The sequence below is a fragment of the Rhinolophus ferrumequinum genome, chromosome 10 (genome assembly GCF_004115265.2).
Source record: "Rhinolophus ferrumequinum isolate MPI-CBG mRhiFer1 chromosome 10, mRhiFer1_v1.p, whole genome shotgun sequence".
Lineage (NCBI taxonomy): Eukaryota > Metazoa > Chordata > Mammalia > Chiroptera > Rhinolophidae > Rhinolophus > Rhinolophus ferrumequinum.
The window spans coordinates 35,587,466-35,607,421 of record NC_046293.1 but is presented as its reverse complement, the minus strand read 5'-3'; the positions used below and the strand labels follow the sequence as shown (position 1 = coordinate 35,607,421).

At 34.5% G+C, this 19,956-nt stretch overlaps 1 protein-coding gene across 1 annotated transcript in view; it reads left to right on the top strand.

Annotated features, from left to right (window-relative positions):
- The first annotated feature begins 2,500 nt into the window (after positions 1–2,500).
- Positions 2,501–19,956, top strand: part of SOX5 (SRY-box transcription factor 5) — a 478,480-nt gene continuing 461,024 nt past the window's right edge. The window contains exon 1 of the mRNA XM_033118758.1: positions 2,501–2,602. The gene's annotated coding sequence lies outside the window, so the exon portion shown is untranslated. The remainder of the gene's footprint in view (positions 2,603–19,956) is intronic.

Genomic DNA, 19,956 nt, shown 5'->3' with positions numbered 1-19,956 from the left:
GCTGAGAGTCCTTGCCACATTGTATCTCTCTGATAATCAGGGCATGAATCCTTGGCCTCACTCAATAGGCGCCTCTTTCTTGAAGGAGTTAAGAGAAGTATAATAGAAGAAGCAGGATTCCTCACTGATGGGCCTGTTTGTCCTAAATCTATGTTCTAAGAATGAAACGTTCTCCTGTTGCTGTTTTTACCCGCAAACCAAAGCAGTTCATTGTTATGCTAACGGATATTCAGAATGGTTTGTTGGAATTATCTTTTTATCCTCATTTTTTAAAAAAAAATTCAATACATTAAATTGCTTTTTCGAATATAGTCACATGGTTCAGAATTCAAAAAGTATAAAAATGTGTCCAACGAAAAATATTTCTCCCATTCCCCTTCTCAGTTTTCCCAGGTTACTCTCCCCTCACTCCCCAAAAGCAACAATTATAACTGGTAACTTGTGTGTTCTGCTAGACTTTCTTTACATGCTGATCACTGTTAATAGGTAGAACCTATTGTCAGTCTGCCAATTTATACATGTCCATGTTCACTTGACGTTCATAAAGTGTCTTACTATGACGTGACATTTAACAATGTGCATGTTGAATCTGGGTACTTTTCGCTTGGCTTTGCATTCATCTTTCCACTTATGTTTTGAAGAGAAATTTCATATTTTCTTTGCTCTAATTCTGGTTGCCAGGATGGCTGAATGCCATTCCTGGAAGGGGTGTGTGTTAGAGTTGGCACAGACAGAACAACTGGCACAGGAAAAGGAAGCCATTCCTGTGTCAAGGAGATTTATCTATTCATTATTTAAAAAATTATTATTGTTACCACGATTGACCGTTTCTCGTGTGCGACCCATGTCCTGGGAACCATTTTAAACAAAGAACAGGTACGTCCCTGGGTAACTCGCAGCTTGACAATGTTGGGACTCTGTAGTAAAATTATGATTTTGGTAGCTAGATCTTTATCAATAAGTAGAAAACAGTCTAGGACTATTGTTTTCAAGCTGGACTCTGAGTATAGGTTTTTTGTAGGAAACCCTGGGGTCAGTTAATGAAGGGGCAGGGAAAGAACATATTACCCTATTACTTTTATCTCTTTTGTCAATTGTGTCCCTGTAAGATTTCTATTGAAGAAATATTTCAGTGGCTCTAAAAAAGTGTTTGAAACCCACTGCTCTTGAAGAATGACTGCCTTAGCTGGAGTCAAGAAACCATGTTCCTTAGTCTGGCTGTGCCTCATTTCCATGTAGCATGGGGTGCCTCATTTCCGTGTAGCGAGGGGTGCAAAAATTGGATGAGAACAAGTTGCATCTCACTTTGCAAAACCGATTCAATTTTGGAAAAGTTGCGTGTCAATGTATGTTATTTAATTGAGATACACTCTTCGTGCATTAGAGAAAAATCACTATTTAGACGGATTCCATAGGCAATTTTTTGTAAAGTTAAGGATATCTTTGTAAAGTGCCCAATGCCCTATTTCATGTTGACTAGGTTAGAGTTTTTTATTTATATTTTCTTTAAGGGAGAGGACCGTGTATGGAATAAGAGAGATCACAGTAGCTTTGACTTCCTAAATTAATTGAAAGGTGTAGCATTAAGGGATACAAATATCAGAGGAAAGAAAAGGAAAAGCAAAGGATCAAAATAAATTTTATTTACAAATAATGTGTAAAAGTGGTTTCCAGGTTTTACAGAAATAGGGGAGGAGACCATAGCAGCAGAAAAATGATCTGGCAGTAACTTGGAGACGAGAGAATGGAGAAAAATGATCTAGTTTACTGAAGAGTTTTTAACTGAGACATTGTTTAACTTTTATTTTTTGGTTACAAATTAGGGAAAGCCAGTTATTTCAGAACTAACATGATTAAAACATCAGCACTTTCTTAAAATTGTTACTTTATATTTAAAGTCAGTTCAATTTATGTAGATTTGGTTGAAGTTTATATATTAAAGGATGACTATAAAAACAATGTTTCACACATCACTGGCATTCAGTAAATGATTGCTGAATTCTACTAAATTGTACTCAGGTATATCCTAAGAATTCTAGCAGCACTAGCTGTTTTCAAATTCAATAGGTAGTGAAAGAGTTAAAAATCAAGATAATGCAAAATTAGAAAAGTGATATTTCGAGTTGGAATGGGTAAACTAATAGATGTCAATAACATATTTAAGACAAGTGAGTAACAGAAAAGACATTCATTAAGTCAAATATTAAAAATGATTTTTTTATTTTCAGGAAGGTAGTATTAAACATGTTGAAGGTAATATAGACAAAAGTTCTCCATGTTGCAATATGTATTTTAAAAAATCTATTTCACGTAGACTGGAACCTGAAGAGTTGAAAATCATGCAGTAGTTTTTTGTTTAATGCAGTATTTTATTTACTTTGTTTCAGTAATTGTGTCCTGGTTCTCTCATTCCTGTTTAACTTTGACCTACATTCCCTGTGTAGGACACAAGTTAAAGGTGCAAACAGTAAACTACTGGGGATCTCCCATGGTGAAGAGCATGTGGAAGAAGAGGCAGTGAGAGGCTGAGAAAGGCCAAGCAAAGAGGCAGGAGAGTCAAGCAAGAGGCATTCTGAAAGCCCAAGGAGCAAAGAGCTAAGAGGTTTGTGTGTGACCGGTTCAGAAATGTTAAAAGAGAGGTTAAAGAGGATGAGGCCAGACAGCAGGCCACTGGACTTGGAATTTAAGTGGCTATCGGTACCTTTGAGAAAAGCTGTAAAAAGTGGAGCAGAAACATGTGCAATGGGTTGAAAAGTGTCCAGGAGATGAGTAAGAAGGGCCTACCTTGCAGGCAATGAAGGTGGTTGGTAAAAAGGAAAAGGAAGCTACCAAAATAAGGAAAGCTTGGTAAACAAAAGATAATTAGTCTATTTTATCATTAATTATGTGTTTTAGTGCTATTTGTGGCAAGCTCCCTTAGAAGTCAGTTTTCTTCTCTTCCTAACTTATATTAAAATAAGTCTGGAATGGTGGGCACTTTTTTTTCAAAGACTTTTAAAAAATTTGCTCGTGGGTTTTAACTTTTTGTCTACTATTTTAAATGTAAAAAATTACTTAAATAGATATCCTTTTATTGAACCAGCCTTTCAACCTTGCAAAGAACGCCATGTGGGTACAGTGTATTATTCTTTAATTTACTCTTAAAATTTTGCTTCTTTGTGTTTAAATGAGTTTGATGTGTTAGTGTGTGTGTATGTATATCTGTATCTGTGTATACACTACACTGTATTTATTGGTCATGGCTTGATATCAGAGTTGTGCTAACCTTGTAAAATAATTGTCTTTTAATCATTTTAGTGTTTTGGGACTGTTTAAACAAGAAACAAATATTCTTTTTAACTTAGTTTTATTAGAACTAATATAAAACTACCTCTTACCTGGGTAAAAAAAAAAAAGGCTCTATTTGTATCTGGCACTTTTTAGAGATGGCACTTTTTAAACAATCTTTTTAATTTCTTCTATAGTCATTGGCCTACTTAGGCTTTCTATCTTTTCTGTCATTTGGTAATTTATCGTTAAGATAATTATTGTTAGGATAGGGGAAACAGGTATATTTTAGACTAAGGAGAAGGAACTAGTGGACAAAGAGGAATTATTATAAAAATAGAGTAATTATATATTTAAGGAGAAAATTCATTCTGGTAGAAAGAGTGATGGAATTAAGAACATAATTGGAAGGACCAGAAAGAAACAGAGATCTGTCATTCAACTTGAGGGAAGCAGGTAAGGATGGGCAAAGGTTGACTCAATTTAAAGGTGGAGGTAAATTGTTAATTAAAGGGGAAAGGGAAGGAGGCATACATTTATTTATTTATTCTCTGCCAGGCATTGTGCAATGTGTTATGTAGAAATAATCACGAAGATGTGACAGTCTTCATTTCAGCCCTATGAAGCAGGTTTTATTCTCTCCATTCTATAGCTAAGGACACAGAGAGGTTTAGGAATTTCCCCAAATTATAACTTCTGGAAACGGACACTTTTATGAGTATTTACTTAATATGATTTACAGAGCTTTAAGTCAAAATGTTTATTTTTGTTTCCTGTAATTGGGCAGAATGTATCTACTATTATGCATATATATACTTGGATCCATGCATATTTGCGTATAAGTACACATTGTGTGTATATACTCATAGAAACCTCATGTGTACCTAAATATACAAATACAGTCTATAAAATTAGGTATATATTTATAGAATTCATTTGAGCAACTTCTATATCTAGGGGATTAACCTAGAAGCAGTCCTTTGCAGATCATCATAATGTTACACCAACAATAATAACAATAGCTTCCTTTACTGAGCAACTACAATAGGCTCTCCCCCCTTTATCCAGTGGGGAGACTTTCCAATACCCCCGGTGGATGCTGGAAACTGTGAATAGTACTGAACCCTACATATATACCTGTGATAAAATTTCATTTATAAATTAGGAGCAGTAAGATCTTAACAGCAATAATAATAAAATAGAACAATTATAACAATAATGTAATAAAAGTTAGGGAATGTGGTCTCTTTCACTCTGTCAAAATATGTCATTGTGCTCTTACGCACCTTTTCACTTAAAGGAAGTACTTTATGGCTTCTCTTTGGCATATCTGAAATGCCAGCATCACTATTCTTGCACTTTGGGGCCATTATTAAGTAAAAAAAGGGTTACTTGAACACAAGCTCTGTGATACCGTGACAGTCGATGTGACAACTGATGGTTACTAAGTGACTAAAGGGTGGGTGGCATATACAGCGTGGATGCGCTAGACAAAGGAATGATCGACATCCGGGGGAGGATGGAGCAGGGCGGTGCTAGAAGTCGTCACACTACTCAGAATTACACGCGATTTAAAACTTATGAATTATTTCTGAAATTTTCTATTTAATATTTTTGGACTCTTGTTGACCACAGGTAACTGAAACTGTGGAAAGTGAAACTGTGAATAAGGGGAGACTCCTGTTTGTACTTGATGACAATTTACATTTTTTATATTTCTAATCTCAACAATAATAAGAGGTACAACTATTATCACCATTTTTATAGAGGAGTTTATTAAAGTTTGGAGAATGTCAGACACTTGCCTGGGGTTGCTGCTGCATTGCTAAGCAGGCATTCAAACCTAACTGTAAAGAAATGTACCTCTGGGTATACCAAACACTGTCTCTTCTGTGATATCCACTTACTATCTGTCAAAATTGTTTAGGATGCCCTTTTCTTTTCACAGAAGCTCCTCTAAATGATCACTGCTTACTTCGTAGATTCGGCCTTGCAAATCTTCGATTGTTAGAGGGTTCGGGATTTTTTGTTGTTGTTGTTGTTATGACTCTACTAGGTGGGTATTCTTTGCCTATGATAGTCTATTTAAATAAACGCTCATTTTGCTGAAATGGCTAGCCAAGTGCCATACACAGGGTATACGCTCACCAAATGTTTGTTGGTGCTGCTTATGATCCTCTGAGAAATGCATGCCTACTCAACAGGACTGAAGAAACCTTACACCTGTTTATTTGTACAAAAATGAAAAAAATGGAGCATTTGAAAAAAAATCCCGGGACCATATGACTGGTGATTTTTGTACTTAGTAGAAAATAATTCAATGGAGACTTTGGAAAGTTCACATTTCATGAAACTTCAAAGACATTTCTAACGATCGGACACAGTCACTCACTTATCCACTCCCCTTTTCTTTTTCCCTTTCACTTTTCTGCCTTGTGCCCACAGCATGTGAAAGCATTGAAAGAAAATAAGAATCTTAAACTCATAAACATACCTGCTTACCATCTGGCAGACATCCCAGCAGTCTGGTGATCTCCTTTAGTTATCCAGCAGATAGTAGAAAAACAAGAGTCCTGTGAAGATTTCACATGTTGCCATATTCCTGCCAGATGGTGATTTGTAAAACATGGACAAATTGCACTGGCTCTACTTCCCTCCGACAATCACAACAGAAACACTGTAGCAATGGTGTTTAATTTGAAAGCAACTTCAACTAAGTAACTTTTAAGGTATAAACATCTAAAAATTATCAGGATAAAATGTCCAGAGAACTGGTCCTTCACAAGCCTGCTATTCTGTGCACTGGTAGGTGTGTCTAAGATTCTCCACGCCCCTTCAAAACAAGCAAACAAACAAACAAACAAAAAACCTACGAGAGGTTGTGGAATGTCAACATCATGGGACATTTGATTACTGCCTAATGATTCTATGCCACAACATGATGTTTTTCTGTCATCTAATGATGAGCTGCGGGACTAAAAATTATATTGACAAATTTGCTAGTTGGTCAACTTCACATTGGATTATGAAGAACTGAATCTGGGCAGAAGCAGGGAATTCTATTCTCTAAGTATTAATAAAACAGTAAGTGCTTTTAAAATAGTACTTTCCCACTGTTTCAGTGGTACTTTGTGGTTGTCTACACAATACTCAAATCACTGGTCACTTTAGATGAAAAATGTCAAACACGCGGTTTAACATTAAGTAAATAAGCTAGCAGTTTGTGGTTCTAACTTTTTCAACAAGTTTTGGTCTCAAAGACCTTGACCAGAGAGGGATATCTTTTCAACTCTCTCAGTGATTCAGAAGTCCACCTGAACAGAGCAGAGGAATGCTTTGCTGATATTGAAGGGCAAATGATAGCAGATGACAAACTCTTCTCCCCTGTTGCAGTAGCTAGATTTGCTTAGTTTCTTTTCTCCGTAGGGAGTGTGCTGCCTATTTCTTCCTGATGATGTAGATGCAAAAATTTTACATAAATTTTTTTCGTGAGAACTTTATTAAGATATAATGTATATAATATATAATTCACCCATTTAAAATGTGTAATTCAATTATTTTTTGTATATTCACAGTTATGCAAACATCACTACAACCACTTTTAGGACATTTTCATCCCCCAGAAAGAAATCCCATTCCCATTAATGGTCGCTCCTCATTTCTTCCCCCAACCCCACAGCCATAAGTAACTGCTAATCCACTTCCTGTCTCTATAGCTTTGTCTATTCTGGACATTTAAATTAAATGGAATCATATAATAGGTGGTCTTTCGGAACCTGCTTCTTTGAGTTACCGTAATGTTTTCAAGGTTCAGCCATGTTATGTGTGAACAATCTGTGTCTTTTTATTGCCAAGTAATATTCCATTGTATGCATAGACCATATTTTATTTATTCATTTATCAGTTGATGGACATTAGGTTTGTTTCCACTTTTGTGGAAATGTAGCCATGAGTATTTGGATACAAGTTTTTATGTGGGTATATATTTTTAGTTGTCTTGGGTATATATCTAGGACTAGGATTGCTGAATCAGTTAGTTTGTTTCGCATTTTGAAGAACACAGCGACTATTTTTGTTTGTAACTCCTTGTTTTGTATAGGTGAGGGACACAGTTGGACTCGAAACACACTGAAGTTTTATAACCAGCATTTTATGCCTATTCCAGAATAGTCAATGGGCATGGGATTTAGAATTAGACTCACCTAAATTTGAATCCTGATTTTGGCACTGAAGAACTCTATGATCTTTGGCATATTGCGTAATATATCTAAGTTTCATTTTGTCATCTGTAAAATGAGGATAATAACACCAATTTTGCCTGGAGTTTGTGTGCATGTACCGTGATGATGTATCTGAAAGCAGCTAGCACCATGGTGATTACATAGTAAATTTCCAATAAATGGCTATTTTCTTTTGATTCTTTGCTTTTTGCTTCTGAGTACGTGAGGTATAGTGATGGGCTTAAGGAAATGCCTTTCAGGATGATCTAGGTATTCATGTCAGGGTCTTCTTGGCTGACTTATAGGTTCCTTGGAGAAAGGAATTACATTTTTATGTTTAGTCTTTGAGACTATATTTAGAATTTAATAATCAGAAAACAAAACGATGTATAAAAACATCACTGTGACTTTTAAGGAGTGTTAGAAATGAAACTTCATTGGAATTCTTATACAGTTGTGTCTACCACATTTTAGAACTTGGGCCTCATTCCACGTGTAGATCACCTCACAAGGAATTGACATGAGAAGGAAGTACGATTCTGAGAAAAATGCTCGTTTTGTTTTCATTAAGATGTAATTGACATTTAACGTTGTGTTAGTTTAAGGCATACTAAAGAATAATTTCTAGTTCAAGTTTCAAGGTGAGGCATTTGCATAAAGAAACAAGCCATCTATGATTTGCAGACACTTGGCCTGTTCAACACTGTACGGTGATATCTACAGAGTTCCATAGAAAAGAATAGTGCTTCCTGAGGGAGGGGTTATAAGTCAAAAATATATTAAATCTTTAAGATGTCACTAGGGATGTCCTCCTGACTTCAGCATAAACTATGCTTACTACACACATAATGATATGAGTGTTGAAAGATCATTAGCAAAAAGGATTTCATCAACTTCTCCCCAAATGGAATACCCATGTGAAATACTTTTCTGCATGTAAAATCTGGCCTTCCATGTAACTTAAATCCTTTTTGGCTTCGTTGAAAGTCCATTTCCATTAAATCTGCTTTCCTGAGGCAAAAGTATTATTAAATAGCATGACAATATGTTAAAAGAACAGGGAAATATATATCTAGATTATTCAGGTCTCTCCCTGTCCCCCAGTCTTTTAGACTATCCCAGAGACCTTCAGCTCAGCATAGATGGTGTGACCAGTGAAATGGAGATGATGTCTTTCACCATGTCTTTGGGTGGTCATCCTGCTGACCCTTTGAAACTGTAGAGGTATTTGAAGAAACCAAGAAAGTTTTATTTATACCTCCAAAGTGTGGGGAATAAAAATGGAGGAAAGGAAAAATGTGAATAGGTTAGGAGATGTGGTTCAGACATATTCTTGTTTATACCTAAATTCACACAAAATTTAAAGCCTACTGATGGTTCCAATTTAGGTATCATTTATTAAGCTAAACTTTTTTTAAATAATGAATTTGACTTTATTAATTATATGCACTATCAAAATTCTATATTTTTGTGTCAAACCAAAGAGGGATTTGAATTTTAATAATTATTCCAATTTAAATTATTAAAAAACATACTACAATTATATCACAGATATTAATAAGCTTTGTAAACCCTTCTCCCAGACAGCTCATGCTTTCTTTTAAAAGTTAATTTGAATTTCAAGCCTAGATTACTTCATAGTGTCATTTTAAATTGATAACATCTGGAAGTGGGGGGAGAAGTTTGCCTTTCAGCTCTTTAGAACATATTCCATTTCAAGTCCGCCAGAAAATTTAGACCTGTTTCAAGTTTAACTTTTGCATCAGTACTTTTTTTTTTTCCTATTCTCTCCTAGCCCATTTCTCCCCTCTCCTTATAGTCTCCTCCCCTGCTCTTAAATGTGTCTATTACCCTCAGGCTTTGACCTTGGGCAGACTGTGAGCACAAAGTCATGTTATTTAGAGTGAAGTAACACCAGTAGTCAGGAAGGAACAATGTAGTTCAAGCCAGATAAAATAAATCTCTCATTTCCTGTCAAGGGACTGAGCCAAAAGCAATGATGAGAGACAGAGGGGGCAAACCGCGCAACTAGAAACACAGACACTTGGGATAGACACAACCACAGGCCTCCTTTGAATACAGACAACAAAACCAAAACAGCCCGAATGACAGGAGATGCATAATAGCTATGGAATAAACCAAAACATATAAAGTGGAGGGGAATCTGTGCAACTCCCTGGCCACAGAAAACACATATTTGAATTGCATGAGTAGGGAATCCTAAGAACAAGGCTGAAACTTGTCAGGGATTCCCCGGCACAGACCCTAATTTCATAAACTTTGAAACATACCTGTAGAGCTGCCACTATTGACCAAGTCGGCTTTAAATGAAAATAGTTCACACTGATTTCTGAGTAACAATGAGTTGCATATTGAAATTTGAAAATAGCCATGGGAAGGAACTCCCATATTTAATTCAACAGATACACATAGTGGTTATCCTCGTCCCAGTCTGTAAGAAAGTTGCCTTCTAAATGACTGCTGATTTATTAAACAAATGCCAAGAGTGCCTGCTATCTACAGGTGCTGTTTAAAGTTATTTCAAATATTTAATCCTCTTAATCCTTAAAACAACCCTAAGAGGGAGGCATTGTTGTACTCTTATTTTATAATTGAAAAGCCCGAGGCACTGAGAGGTGAAGTAACTTACTTACAGTCACGTGGCTAGTAAGGGAGAGAGCCTCCATCTGAACCCATGCAGCAGGGGTCCAGAGTCCTCTCACTTAATTACTACGCTTTGCTGAATACATGGCCATACAATACTAGCGTGACATTTTACTAATCTTAGTTGTTTGCAAGCCCTGCTCGGATTCTTTTCAAATCCACTATTTGTTTCAGAAGCACAATGAGACTTCTGAATGCTCATGTCAGATCCAGGAGCGATATAAAAAATAGTGGGAACATGCTATATTCATTAACAATACTGAGTATTTCACTTTTGTCCAGAGCTCTTCAAAGATGGTTAGGGACTGAGAGGTCATTCCTTCCTTCATTACCTTCAACAAATGCTCGTTATTGAGTGCTTACTACATGTTAGGCACTGTGATGGGTGATGGAGAGTTTCCTGGCTGACACATAGTCAATCAAGGATGCATTTTATGTCCAATTAGATACAGGAGTAGCAAATCAAGAAGACAACAAAATTCTCAGTCAATCAAGGATGCATTTTATGTCCAATTAGATACAGGAGTAGCAAATCAAGAAGACAGCAAAATTCGCAAAGATGGATACTATTTAATATATAGAGATAGCCAGGAAAACATTTTTTTTAAAACTCAGGATGAAATATAATTTAGTGTTTTGAGTTAAACATTTCAAAGTTATCATATGGAAATGGAAACATTCATTTTTTAAATTAAAGATTATTGGGGTGACAATGGTTAGTAAAGTTACATAGGTTTCAGGGGTACAATTCAGTAATACATCATCTATACATCACATTGTATGTTCACCACCCAGAGTCTGGTCTCCTTCCATCACCATATATTTGATCTCGCTTACACTCATCGATGAGGGTAAATGGAAACATTCTTTATGTTTCCATTAGTGCCCACTTACTGCCATAACTACAATGGACATACATTCTTCAAAAAGAGCATGCCTCATCATGAGAATGTTTCTAAGATGCATTAAAACCTTATTTTGTAGTCTTCTGTGATCCTCTTTTCCCCTTCTAGACTGGAAACGGTGGAAGTATTTTGACTCGTAATATATACTGTGCATCATTCTAGCGTTGCCCATAATATATTACATTACACTTATCTATTAGATGGAGCGGTATGGTACTATACTTACCTGCTCAACTAGGTAAGCTTCCTCAGTAGGGCATTATGTGCTTTATCTTTGTGTTCGGGTATCTGTCCTAATACCTAGAAGAGACAAGGTACTCAGTGTATAACCGTTAAATGAATTGATGAATATACTTTGTGCATACATATAAATAAGCGGCATGCACATACACTTTTACATGTGTAATATTATGCAAATTGTGGATGATCCAAAGCAAATTGTGCTATTAAAGACAATGATTACTCCTTTTATAAAATAACAACAATAATAGATAATTTATTTGACTGTCTACTATAGAAGGCCTAATAACATCTGATTGCCTGTTTTTATAATAGTATGGGTTATTTAATTTAATCCTTACCTTAAATCTAGGAAGCATGTGTATGCTTTGTTATAGAGTTGAATTGAAAATGACCATAAGTGATAGATCTTTTTACTTAAAATATTATAGAATTAAATTTTTTTCCTGTTACCATTATTAATGGAAAAGACCCTGGAAAATAAAAATATTCTCCCTGCTTTTCTAAGAAATAACGAAGTAGTCCAACTTCAAGAGGTAACTATAGCTCACATTTATATTTTTATGACCAATTCCTTAAAAATGTCCGTATTCACAAAGAAGAAAACTCATGTCGATCAGGAAAGCTTTTCTTTGGGCAATGTATGATTTTATGAGGAAACCTGGGCATTGTTAGGATATGAAAAACAAAGAAATGCCCCATGGTGGACTTGTTGGACCCTTGCCTTAACCCCTGGATAAAATCAGTAGGATAACTCTATTGAACCAATTGAACATATGTGGGGAGAGCAGAAGATTGTTCTAGCTCTGTCATGATCTATTTTGGAAGACAGACATTTGTATTTATTATGTTTGGTAATCTGCCTGTATATCATACCTACACAGAATACAAAGTATTTGAACAAAATTAGAAAATTAACTCAGACGTTCGGAATTTTTTTTCACGATGCCCTCAGTACTTCCACGTACAGGTACCTGATAAATACTGGCTAGTCTTTTGCTTCTGATATTTATTGACCTTTTTACCTCTCTGCTTTGTCTTTTGTTGACAGAAAATGGGACTTTTGCTTAATCTAAGCCAGGATGTTTCCTTTAAACAAAAACAATTACTTCCTTTCTACAGGAAATGTATGAACCAGAAAGTCTGTGGAGACAATTCATCTCTTCTTTAGGTAGTTTGCAACAGTGTGAACCTAAGGTCAGCCCAGGCTCTGGTGAGGAGCAATATCAATTATTTTTATATGCTTTAACATGGGGTTCTCTGTTTAAATGTCTCCTCTATTAATACCCATATTTAGGATATGACAATTAAATTTTGATAAATATTAGATAATACATTCTTTGAGACACATGTTTGCTGAATGTTCTATGTGCTTTACATAAGTGGAAAATGAAATAATTGAAAAACGAGGAAATATAGATACCAGCACTGTATTGTAACTGTGAGTAAAAGACGGAACTCAAATTGAAAATATTCTCCGTATGGACCAAAGATGATCATGAAAAATACATATCCAGTAGTGTATTTCTTTACCTTTCTTCATGAGGAAATACCCAGTGAAATTAAATATCATTATCAAAACACTTAAAAGGAAGTAAATTTTTAGGCAACATACAATTAAACTGTAGAATTCATTGCTGCCAGCTATCATTGAAGCAAATGACACTAAATATACTTTTTTACAAAGGGTAAATCATTTTTATGGATACAGAGAACATTTTAATTACGTTATCTATAGAAACTAAGAGATTCCAGTCAGTCACACTTCAAACCAGATCAATAGCTTGGTCAGGGAGAGATATTTCCAAATTCTGTTAGCACAGCTCACTTGATATATTATTGAACTCTAGATTCTATTGTATTAGGAAGTCTTCAAGGTATCCCAGATTAGGATAAATATTGTATAATCTGTTTTTTCAATATGAACTGCTTTCTTACTACCTTGCATATATGATGTTATAAAGGTAATGACTATATTGTTATGCTAAAATTAATGCATATGTATTAGAACCAACAATAATACCAAGGCTTCCTAAAACTCGAATTCTTTGTTTATATGCCTTGTGTGTATATGCTTGGTCCTTTATGTTTTCATAAATATATTACGTGTATTTAGTTCCACACTAATTTTTTTCATGATATTTGAAGACATACTGAAAAGGGTTAAATGCAGCGTTGGTTAATCACTTGAAAATACAGTTAACTGCTCAGCACTGTTCTGCATGGTAGATGTTAAACAAACAACTTGAATGATTGGTTTTGGGCTTTTAGAAGAGGACCTAGTGTTCTTTGTTGTGCCTTTAATATTCGTTTTTAAATGCAGTTCTAAACAACAGTCACAACTTATTATTAACCAATATATTGAATAAAGCAAGTCTTACCCAAATTCATTAGTTTGTTACTTATCACAAGGGCATTCTGAAATTTAGGAGTTGTATTTTTGAAGAGTTACTGATTATTTCTTCATAGCCAATTAGAGAAATTGTTATCTAAGGGTGTTCTATAATTTTCACTTACGCATCTTAGTGTTTCTTGAGCATGGACAGCGACGTTTTCGTTTCACCTGTGTTTTAACTTTTATTAGGATCTTTCAATATTTTATTCACCATTAGCTCAAATCATGTAAACAGTTTGGAGAGTGATTTTTTTTTCCTTGAAGTTTTAAATTCACAAAAGGAATTCAATTTTGATAGAGATAAAATGAATGGTTTAAGGACTTTAACATATGTAGTTATGGATATATATATATATATATATATATACACATATATATATGTATATGTGTACACACATATACACATATATATATATATACACATATACATATATATATATATATATAGTCTTTAATCAAAGGAACTCCAAATACTATAATGTCCTCATAAAGTTCTTCTTATAATTGATCGTATTTCTTAAACCTCAAATTGATTACTCTCTCTGCCTTCTGAATCCAAGAATTTGACATTTTTTGCACATGATATCAATAGTAAGCGGTTTTCTGGAGTATCCTCATTTTGACAAATATTATTTTTAATATTTAGGGACTGAAAGTGTACACATACCTAAGACAAGTTTCACTCAGTTCAAAAATATTCAGTGAGTCCTATGATATGCAAAGAAGCTCTTTTTAGGATTCAAAAACTAGAGGAAGCCCCCTGACGTATAACCTCATGCCATCAAAAGTGATATTTGGGATTGTTCAGCTCTGGTATCTCTGGTTCCTTTGTAGATATAAGTTTCCTTAGATGTCCAGATTTTCTAGTTTAAGAAATCTTAGTATACTTTGATGACTGATAAGATGGAAATATTCTTTCATTTAGAGTTATAGTTAATTTATTAAATGTTTGGTGTTCTTTAGAAAGTTTATTTTTTCTTTTTTTTACTCTAATGACAAGGTATTCCAAACAGTTAAAGGAATTTTTAATAAGCATTGAAGGCATATAGTTCAGGTAAATATTTAATATTTGTAGGAAAACATAAAAAACATTTATGTTTTTCCATTATCAGAGAAAATTCTTGTAGATTATGAACAACCATGGGGCATAATGTTTTGTGACAATATAATAACAACATTGCTGCAATTACTTCCTTTCTACCATGTGCAAGTATTTACAAGGAATTTATGTGTGGTAAATTTGTGATCTTTTTTACTTGATGAAGTTTCATCACAAACCATTTTACAGTGTAGAAAGTGAAGACTCAGGAATGTTAAGTAATTTGTCTAAGGTCACACTCAGTGAGAGCGTTAAAACCCTCGGTATTTTCAACTTTAATTTCTATTCATTTTTCAAACTGCTAAAGAACAATATTTAGGACTAAATATTTTTTTCACATGCTGGTCCATTTTTTTGACGTGCTGGTCCAAAAATATTTTACCATTTTTTGCAAGCATTTGAATTGATCTCAGAATGTGTCAATAGTTATGTATTAAACATATACCATCTGTTTACCACAGTGGTAGGTTTCATAATTCATTATACAGAAATCATGTTCTATCTTCTTGGGGACATAATGCTAACATAATTGAACAAGGAAAACACAATAGAATTGCCTGTCTGATCACATTGGCATAAATTAAATTTTTAACTTAAAAAATGGTATGTATATGTAGATTCCATAGTAAGATTAAGATCAGCAGGTTAGGAAACGAGTGTTCGCTACTATTGTATCTGTAGAGTTTAGCTTCCTACAGGACTGAGACACTTCCGATTAGACACAATAGGCAATTGATAAAAGTTTCTTGATTAAGTGAATGGCTTTTCTTTGGTTAAGTTTTAATTTACTATGTTTAATACATTATCCTCCTTGTAGTTATATCACTAGAAAAATACAAAAGATTTAAAAGGAGTGGGAGAAATTAATATATATATAAATTATAGGATATGGATAAAATTTTAATTGATCTGAACATGCTCAGATTGTTCTACCATCATTCCTAGAAAAGGATTTTACCATTTTTGCAAGCATTTGGGTTTTAGCTACTTTAAGTGTATATCTTTTCCCTTTTATTATTAAATGTGAACCATATCCTGTTTGTTAATATGCAAGTGAGATTATTTTATATTTAATTGACTTCTGATTGCAACAATGTTAGATTTTTTTTCTATAATCAATGAATTCAAGAATAGCCCTCTGTATTGAACTCATCTCAGTATTATCTATCTAATGTTGACTGTAGTGAGACCTTGAACAGTCACCACTACACAATATACTTTAAAGCTTTAAAAGCTATTTGCTTTGGCTTGTTTCAGTCTAGCAATTGAGAAATTATTTAGTCATAGCCAATCATACTTAGACACAGGAAAAACCATCAAATCATCGTCTTTATAAATCTCTGTTTTTTCGGGAGGCTTCATTACTTCTGGGGATATAAGTGACTCATGTGTTGGGAAAACTCACAGTTTCCATGACTGCTCACATTTTTGATTTTAGTGTTTACCGTTAGGTTTGGTATTTTATTCTGCTAGGGATATGGGGAGAGGGAAGAGGTCCTGAAGCCTCTTTCCTAATAAAACTATGATTGGATAGTCTATGCAATAAATGCAGGTAATTTTTCTTATTTTGAAGCCAGGAATCAGAAGAAAATATAATAAATAAACTAATTTTTAAAAGCAGGGATAATTGTAAGGACAACTGTATAATTTTTAATTAGGATATCCACAGAAAACTCACAGGGAGGTCTGCAACTTAGTGGAGTCTGATGTGATACACATCTGTAAATGAGATGTGGCGTTGTAAATATTGATAAAAGTATTGAGGGTTAGAAAACTCAGAATATTGGACAGAGTGATTTTCACTAAGAGTGAATAGCAGAAAGGAGAATTATTTTCAATTGGGCTTCAAATCTAAAATATATAATTTCCTGCCATGGGTAGTGAGTGAAAACATCTATCTTTTTTATCTTCCTTTACTTGAACTATATTGGGCTGTTCCTGGATCTCTTTTACCCTTTTGAAAAAATACAAAGCAAAGCATTTGAAGGGATTGAAGTTCTCATTATGTCAATAGGTCTCAAGAATGTGGCAATATTTGATTGTGTAATTAATTTGTTTCACAAAGGGAAGAGCCCCCTTAGGATTTTTTGGAGCTGACGCTGGGACTCCCCAAGCCCAGTCACATGTCACAGGCCTGTGGTGAAACCCTGTTCTGTGGGTCACTGAGAATCACAACAGAGCATTCCCTCGTGAGTTGGTTTCTAGAGTTGGTATTGTCACTGCTCCAGAAGGTAACAGGAAAGTCTGGGTGGGATGAATGGTCAGGACCACTGAATCCCAACTCCTCACCACTGACTTCCTGGGAACTCTGCACATGGTTTGCTGTGAAGAAACCTCCATATCCACATAGTTTCTGGCTGAAAGAAAGGTCTATGTGGTGACTCATTAATCTCTATCTTCCTCTGTTAATTTTGGTAGGGTTTTGTTTTTGCTTCTACAAGCTGTATGATTAAAACTCTCTAAACATTAAGAAAATATACAGGATAGTTTTGTCCTGCTTTAAATCTCCACTTCTACACTTTTCTCCTTTTGTATCTGTCTTGGGTTAGGAGGAAATGAGTTGCTTTAGAAAGCATCCTACAAAATATTTACAACATGCATGATTCTTTATGCATTTAACTGTCGAGTTTGGGTTACTATTTTTATCAGTGTTCTATGTAAAATATTGTAGTAGGTCCAGTAATACTACCATTAGGTGTACAATTACAACTATAGCACATAGTATCACAAAAGTGGAGAGGTAGTGTTGGAAATTGCTAGTCAGATACCAATTAGTCTCTATTTTGGGGAAATACTTTAGAAGAAATGAATAAATAATTCTTGTAGCTGTAGATGTGTATAAGTGCACATTTGTGAAATGTAACATCTTTTCATAAAATTTATATTTAGATTTTGGAAGAGAAATAAATTTAAGATGAATTATTTTGAGCTTTTTAAGCTAAATATCACATAAATGATATACTTCGTCATATATTTCTCACTGCATTTTATATTTGCCAGCCTCCTTGACACTCTCCTGGTATAACTATGATCATCTATTCAAATTTTTTAAGTTAATATGGGACAAGATGGCTTCCTCTTTTTCTTAACTCAGTTACCTCTTTTAGCTGTAGTTGATTCATAGCAAGTTTGTACCCTGACTCACAGTCATTGATTAAATTCACAAAATGTTGTTACTATCTATAAATGGGAATTCCTCTTCTGCTATAAATGATAATGCCAAGAAATAGGCTTCAAGATGGTTAACGTCTAGGCATCAACCTATCCACCTATCCACTTTATCAGGAGGCACTCTTTTGCTATCTGTATATCTGTTCTATGTATGTATATTTGTGTTATTTATTTGAACTGTCTAAGTGCATACTTGAATAGCTTGCAAAGGTCAAAGAGAGTTCAAATGATAGAAAAATGGTTTGTTAGTTTCTCCCTTCCCATCCCCCCATTGCTAATGCTAACTGATGAAGAGTGCAGGCAGTGTCCTTCAATTTAAAGAGACAACCTTGTTCATTTGGAGGGTGTGAATGCCATTCTTGTGAAATACTGTAAATAGTAATTCATGAGAGGGTGACTTTTTTATTGCTTTTACATTGATAACATGCCTTGTGAAGACTTACAGTTATTCTGCTGAATTTAAGAGAGATAAGAATGGAATGTGTGTGCTAATTTAAACATCTGTGCATGCAATAAAATAATCCCTTATTATGAAGAACTCAGATCCTTTTATAGGTTTATCAGTTTCAAATAACTTTTAGAGTTGTTATCCAGTATGTGAATATTTTATTACTTTCCTCAGTTTTTCCTCCCACCACCTTCCTGAAATATTGAGAGAAGGGCTGTGATCAAAATACATATCGCTGAATCTATAGTTTATAAAAATGAATTTGAATCACATCTTGAAGCAGTTCTGACTTGCCACAGCAGCATTCGTTTGCAGAGCAAACATTAGCAACACAAGGACTAAGAGTAGTTGTCAACCAAAGTAGGGGTGCAGCTGCCTGTGTATTGAATTTTTATACAGCGTATTATTCAGCTTGATAAAAAATACGATACCCATATATAAAGGTGATTGGTGAACGGAAATATGACAGACTGGTTCAGTTCTCAGGAGACATAACGGAGCAATGCCGGTCAGTTACCTTGCAGGTTAACTCTGTGTACCTTCCCAGTATTTAATTATTTGGTAAGGTACAGTAGAAGCATTTGAGAGTTTGAATGCCCAAAGCTGTTAAGTAAGTGTAATGTTGGAATGTTTAATGGCATTAATTACCATTTATACATGGTGCTACCCCTCCTTAAGGCCCAGGAGGCAGTGACTCACTGGGTTGTCATTAAGTGTCATTATTGCTAGTAAAGTCAACTTCCTATTCATAAAAATAAAGAAAAAAAAATTAGTGGTGAAAAACATGTTATTCTATAATGAAATATTCGTGTTGCTAACTAACTTATTCTGTGTTTTAAAATCCTATTGGCATTTTGAAATGTTGATGAATCTTGATATTTTTATCACTACAGTTAAAGCCTTTAAAAAAATTTCTGTGTGTAAGTTTGTGTGTGTGTAATTTTTCCTTTCGCTAGGGTTCTCCTGGTATGAAAAAAAAAAGTCTTACAAGAGATCTGCAGAGCATTTTTATTTTTGTTTTAATTTGATGATTTCTCAAAGCGACAGAGATCAATTTGGGAGGACAAGTACCTAGAGATGGAAGCAAACAGCTGGCCAGCCAAGGGCAAAACTTTCTCCAATCTGAGGATTTGGTGCTGTACAGTTAAACCATTCCCATTTTGTAACGAATGAGGGGAAGGCAACAGTGTAAAAAGTTGTAGAAATGTTAGTTGCATAAAGTTAAAATGTTTTCCTTTTATTAAGAAATTATTACATGTAAGGATCAGCTGAGTTGAAGGACTGTGATTTAATTTCTTAACCTAATATGCTTATTGCATTTTATTGATGGTCATTATTCGTGAATATGATATCATTTAGTGTAGGTTTCTGTTAAAAGAAGAAAAAATGTTCCCATAGCTTTCCTCTATGCTGTTTCTCTTTTTTTCTTTAATTGTTATACTTCTTTCTCTTAGAGATGCTACTTGGTTTGACTTACACATTGTAATAGCTTCAAATGATCCATTTGAAAAAGCAGTTTTTATTTCTGATTTAAAATTTTTATTTGG